Source organism: Magnolia sinica, chromosome 2 (assembly GCF_029962835.1).
Source record: "Magnolia sinica isolate HGM2019 chromosome 2, MsV1, whole genome shotgun sequence".
Taxonomy (NCBI): domain Eukaryota; kingdom Viridiplantae; phylum Streptophyta; class Magnoliopsida; order Magnoliales; family Magnoliaceae; genus Magnolia; species Magnolia sinica.
In genome coordinates this window covers 140,171,879-140,177,353 of record NC_080574.1, presented here as the reverse complement: position 1 = coordinate 140,177,353, position 5,475 = coordinate 140,171,879, and the positions used below count along the sequence as shown (strand labels likewise).

Below are 5,475 nucleotides of genomic sequence, written 5' to 3'. Positions count from 1 at the left end.
AAAGATAGTACCTGGATCAAAGAATCACGAGGCTTTCTAAAGATATCAAAGCGGGTTAGCACAGAGAGAAACCAACAAAAGCAAACTATTCTAAAACAATGTATAAAGCAAACTAACCTAACAGCATAAAATCGTCTAGCCTATAACAGCATAAAACAAACTACCCTAGTCCTATAAAAGCAATAAATTCTAATCCTCAACTGTTAAAGCATGGAAAGTCTACTCAATCATGCATCTAGGTTCTTCCGTCGGCCAGTATTTTAGTAAATTTCTCAGAAGGTTTTTCAATAAGATCATCCAAAAGCCCATTTTGCAGTAGGCTCGGATGTCCTGGAACGTGAATGTCCAGAGAAATTGAGGGACCTCAGCATAAAGTTTTCTTTTAATCGTCTGAAGTGTCCAAAGTATATACGATTCACTTATGGCAGAAAAAAATTTGAAATTAGTACACCATGATGAATCAGAGACTACAAGTAGATGAAATTTAGAAAAATTTGTAGTAGGTGGTGTACTCTCAACACATGCCGAAGTTTCACTCTTTAGTTCAATTTTCAACTCCTCCTCCATTAATGGTAACCATTCAGGATCTGGGGGAGGAGGCACTTCAGAATAAGGCTTCTCTTGGTCCGTGACAACTACCGAGGTCTTGTCTTGCGAGGCATCCACTATTTCTTGTATCATGGGGTCGTTTAAATCTATAAAGTGTTCCAAATAATCATCCAAAGAGTTGAAACATTCATTTGAAAGGAGTTCATTCATCCTATCGAGATCTGTGATGATATGTTCAATAAATCCTTTATCTTCTTCGAGAGTATAAATGAGCATACTCTCTTGTTTGTTCTCAAGGTGAGATGAAATCACCACTCGGTATGTCTCTTCTTGACCTAAATAGGTATATTCTAAATCAGAGGGTAAAGGTTTTAGGTGAAGCTTTGGTGGCTTAAGGTTAGACGATAGGGGCACGACATTAGTTTGGGACAATTCTTCAAATTGTGGCCTCCACTGGTTAACTTTAAGTACCGGCGCAGTATCAAGTAAGGCACACGTCTCCCTAATCATGTCATCATCCAAGTCATGGGAGTGCGCTAGGTACGTCTCTAGAGGGTCAAAGGATAAGGTCAGAGGCGTTCTATCTTCCATGAAAGAATCAATCATGTTAATGTCGTAGAAATTGTCATCATCCTCTGAGTTTCTGCCGTTATTAAAAAATGTGTTTGACTCAATGTCATATTTCGAAAGACATAGTGATGACACCATTCCTGCAATTGATAATTGCGTTTGAAGTGGCAAGGAATGGGCGACCAAGAATGACGGGAATCTGAGTGCTCATGTTATTGATGGGTTCGGTATCCAGGATGATAAAATCTAAAGGGTAGTAAAATCTATCGACCTGGACCAACACATCCTCAATTATCTATCTTGGTACACGAACAGAGCGATCAGCAAGTTGTAGTGTGGTTAGGGTGGGTTTTAATTCACTCAAACCTAATTGTTTGTATACCGAGTAGGGAATCAAATTAACGCTCGCTCCTAAGTCAAGAAGTGCGTGATCAATTTGATAGTCCCCGATTACACATGATATGGTTGGGCTACCGGGATCTTTGAATTTCTGTGGCATGTCTTGCTTCAGGATGGCACTCATTTTCTCAGCCAAGAAAATCTTCTTTTGAATACTCTGCCGTCGTTTAGTCGTGTATAGGTCTTTCAGGAATTTGGCATATAAAGGTATTTTTTTTACGGCTTCAAGTAGAGGAATGTTGACTTTCACTTGTTTCAACACCTCTAGAATATCCTGAGAGTTAGAGAGAGGTTTTGGTGCAACCAACCGTTAGGGAAATAGAGCAATTGGCTTCTCTAGAAGTTCTGGTTTTAATTTTTGTCAGGCATCACTAGATCCATCATTGTTGTCCTCTTCTAACTCTTAAGGCTTTTTAGGCCTAACCGGAAGGGTTTTATCAATAATCTTCCCACTCCTAAGAGTGGTGATGGATTTAGCGTGCTTCATTTGATTTAAAGAGGTTGGGTTGCCAACTTCATATTGCAACTCTGGATTGGGAAGAGGTTGAGCTGGGAGGCTTCCCTTATTCCCAATCGTGTTTTCAGCCTTAAGTCCTTGTAATGTTTTGTTAAGGTCTTGCAAGACTTGTTGTATACCCTGATTGAAATGATCTTACTTTTCAAAATGTTTTAAAATCGGATCCTCTTGAGGTTTCTCTTGTTGTTGTTGTGAAATCTGATTAAAGAAACCTTGAGGGGTATCAGTTTGTCCATTTCTCCAACTAAAATTTGGATAATTTTTCCCACTAGGATTGTACGTATTAGAGGTAGGTCCATTGAAAGGTCTTTAATAGTTATTTACGGCATTGGATTGCTCAATCAATACCTCTTAAAAGGCAGATATAGTTGGACAATTTTCAGTTATGTGACTGTTACAACCACAAATACTGCAAACAACTTCCTTACCCTTGTCCTTCCTTGATTCCATGGCCTCGAATTTCTTTATGAGATTAGCCACTTTAGAATTGAGATCATCATCCTCTTTTAGAAGGTATACTCTACCCATTTCCTTTGCTTGAGTGGGCCTAGAAGTGGTATTTGATTTTGGGTATGTGTCTCATGCTTATGTGTTTTCAGCAAGTCTATCCAAGTAATCCCACACATCATCGACATTTTTATTCATAAATTCTCCATTGCACATTATCTCGACCAATTAGCGCGTGGAAGATGTCAGTCCATCATAGAAAAAGTGTGTAATGTGCCACATTTCAAATCCGTGTTGTGGGCATGAGCTGACAAGGTCCTTAACCCGCTCCTAACATTGGAAGAATGTTTCATCCTCCTTTTGGGCGAAGTTCATAATTGACTTTCTAAGGGTGTTCGTTTTGTGATATGAAAAAAATTTCTTTATGAACTCCTTATCATGTCATTCCATGTGCCAATAGATCGGGGACGTAGTGAATGTAACCACATCTTAGCTTTCTCTTTCAAAGAAAAGGGAAAGAGTTTCAGCCTAATCGTGAAATCGGATTGCGTACTGAGTAACTCAGTACGCTCTTATCGTACTGAGTAAACTCAGTTGGCCCCACCATGAATGTATGTAGTCTATCCATGCCGTCCATCTATTTTTCCATATAATTTAAGGCGTTGAGCCCAAAATTGAAGAATATCCAAAGATCAAGCATATCATACTACTGGAAACAGTGGGAATAATGATTTCCACCATTGAAACCTTGTTAGGCCCCACAGTGATGTTGATTTGTCATCCAAACTATTCAAACAATCTTATAAACATGGATGAAGGGAAAACAAAAAAATAAGCTTGATCTAAAACTTCTGTGGCCCCCAACAATTTTTCAACGATAGATCTTCAATTCACATTGTTTCCTGTGGTGTGGCCCATTTGAGCATTGGATATACTTCATTTTTTATCTATAATTCTAAAATTATCCTATAAAATGGATGAACCGAGTGGATAAAATACATAAATCATGATGAACCTCACAAAGTTTACTCAGTACGCTAATTGTATTGAGTTACTCAGTACACAATCCGCTTCCCCTAATCGTGTCCTCAGACACGTTAGGAAAGTATAAAGTGGTTATGATTTCATCAAACTCTTTCAAGTGTAGATATGGATTTTCAAATTCAAGCCCATGAAACTTTGGAAGGAGTTGAATCACCCCTGGCTTGATATTCATGTTCCGTATTTTCAGAAAAAACCATGCATGAGGACATACACACCCCCGCCTGTTGTAAATAATCTCGTAAAGTACGAGGTGGGGGTGCTTGATGCACCTCATTCTCATCCTGGATGTCCTCCACCCTAGGTTGGGGTAGAAGATGTTGATTTGCGGCCATAACCTCAGTTAACTCTGAGGATCTCAAGTGGTGTCTAATCCTGCGATGGATAGATAAACCCTTAACCATTCCTCCTTGAGACGTAGAGTGTTGTCACGAACCCACTTGGGCATGAAACACTTGCAACCCTCAATTCAAATTCTAAACCTATCTCTAAAAGAAAGGAAGAAATACAAATCTAGAAAATAGGAGAAAATAGTTGGAAGTTACCAAATTAGAAGTCCTAAATTAAGAACCTACAAAACAAAACAAACCAAGTTAATTTCTACAGATAGAAAGTCTAGAAATAGCAAGAGATCCTAAAGTAAACTAGTTTCTAAAAAAGGAAAATTTTCTAAAACGAAAAATAGAAAGTTTCTAAAAATAAATTAGGAAAATTCTAAACCTAAAATAGAAAGACAGATAGTTTTTAAATTAGAAGAAATCCTAAAATTAAAAAGTTACTAAAAATAAAAATAGAGAGTTACTTTTTAAAAAAGAAAGTTTCTAATCTTAGAAATAAAAAGCTACGTTAGTTTCTAAAAAGGAAAAAAAATTTAAAACTAGAAATAGAAATTTACTTAAAAGAAGAATCTAAATCTAAAATTAGAAAATAGAAAATTTCTAAAAAATAAACCATAATTCTAAAAATAGAAATTAGAAAAAGTAGAGAACTTAGAAAGGGATTACCAAATTAGAAGTTTATGTCAGGATCCTACAAAACAGGAAACAGATTAGTTTCTAAAAATAAAATTAAAAAAACTTTAACCTAAAGTTAGTAAAATCCTAATCTTAACCTACTTCTAAAACTAATTAATCTCAGAAAACATAACCGTCAGTCCCCGGCAACGGTGCCAAAAACTTGTTCACTCCCCAAGTATAGGGTTGTGATGTAGTAATAAACTCGGTGAGACCGAGGTCGAATCCCAACAGACTGAAACCTGTACGTTATCTAAAACTAAATAGAACTAAAACTAGACTAAGATGTAATCTAAATCAAGCGAATATGAGGGAATAATTGTGAATAGATTAATTAAAAACTAATAAAAATAAAGGTGGGAACTAGGGTGCCAAGGATCCACTTGTAGTAATTGGGAAGTTACCTTGTATTGATTCAAGGACACAACTGGAATAAGAGTCCCATCTTATCCAGTTGGTAAGAAGAGATTTGTCGGATCTCTGAATGTCTCATGGATCTAATCATCAACAGATACGATTGGTGTAGATTTGGAAGTCATCCCATTACCTAATCATGCCTAGGAGACTATGACAAACAACAATAATTTACTAAACTCACAGCCAATCACAAGAGAATTGTGAAAGTTAGGAAGGGTTCTATCACCCAACCATGCACAGGAGAATATGGTGAACAACAAGGCCTCCTAAGTTCACAATCTCATAATAAAAAAAACATACTCAAAGCTATTGCAGATCTACTGTAATTTGAGTCACAATAAACTATTAAAAACTAAAAGTATTCCTTAATAATCAAGCTAAAATCCATAAGCATTCAATAATCATGAATCAAAGCAAAGCTACCATCCTAATCACGCTACAAGCTTCACCTCTTAGCCCTAACTAATAGGTTTAGCCCAACATGATTGGACTAGATCACACAAAATTAATTAAAATAAAATA

The 5,475-nt window shown here is 36.7% G+C and overlaps 1 non-coding gene across 1 annotated transcript; it reads left to right on the top strand.

The window, feature by feature from the left end:
• The first annotated feature begins 2,768 nt into the window (after positions 1 to 2,768).
• On the top strand, positions 2,769 to 2,875 carry LOC131238420 (small nucleolar RNA R71). The gene has a single exon (XR_009167830.1). It is a non-coding gene; the product is annotated as a small nucleolar RNA R71 (small nucleolar RNA).
• The last annotated feature ends 2,600 nt before the right edge of the window (positions 2,876 to 5,475 follow it).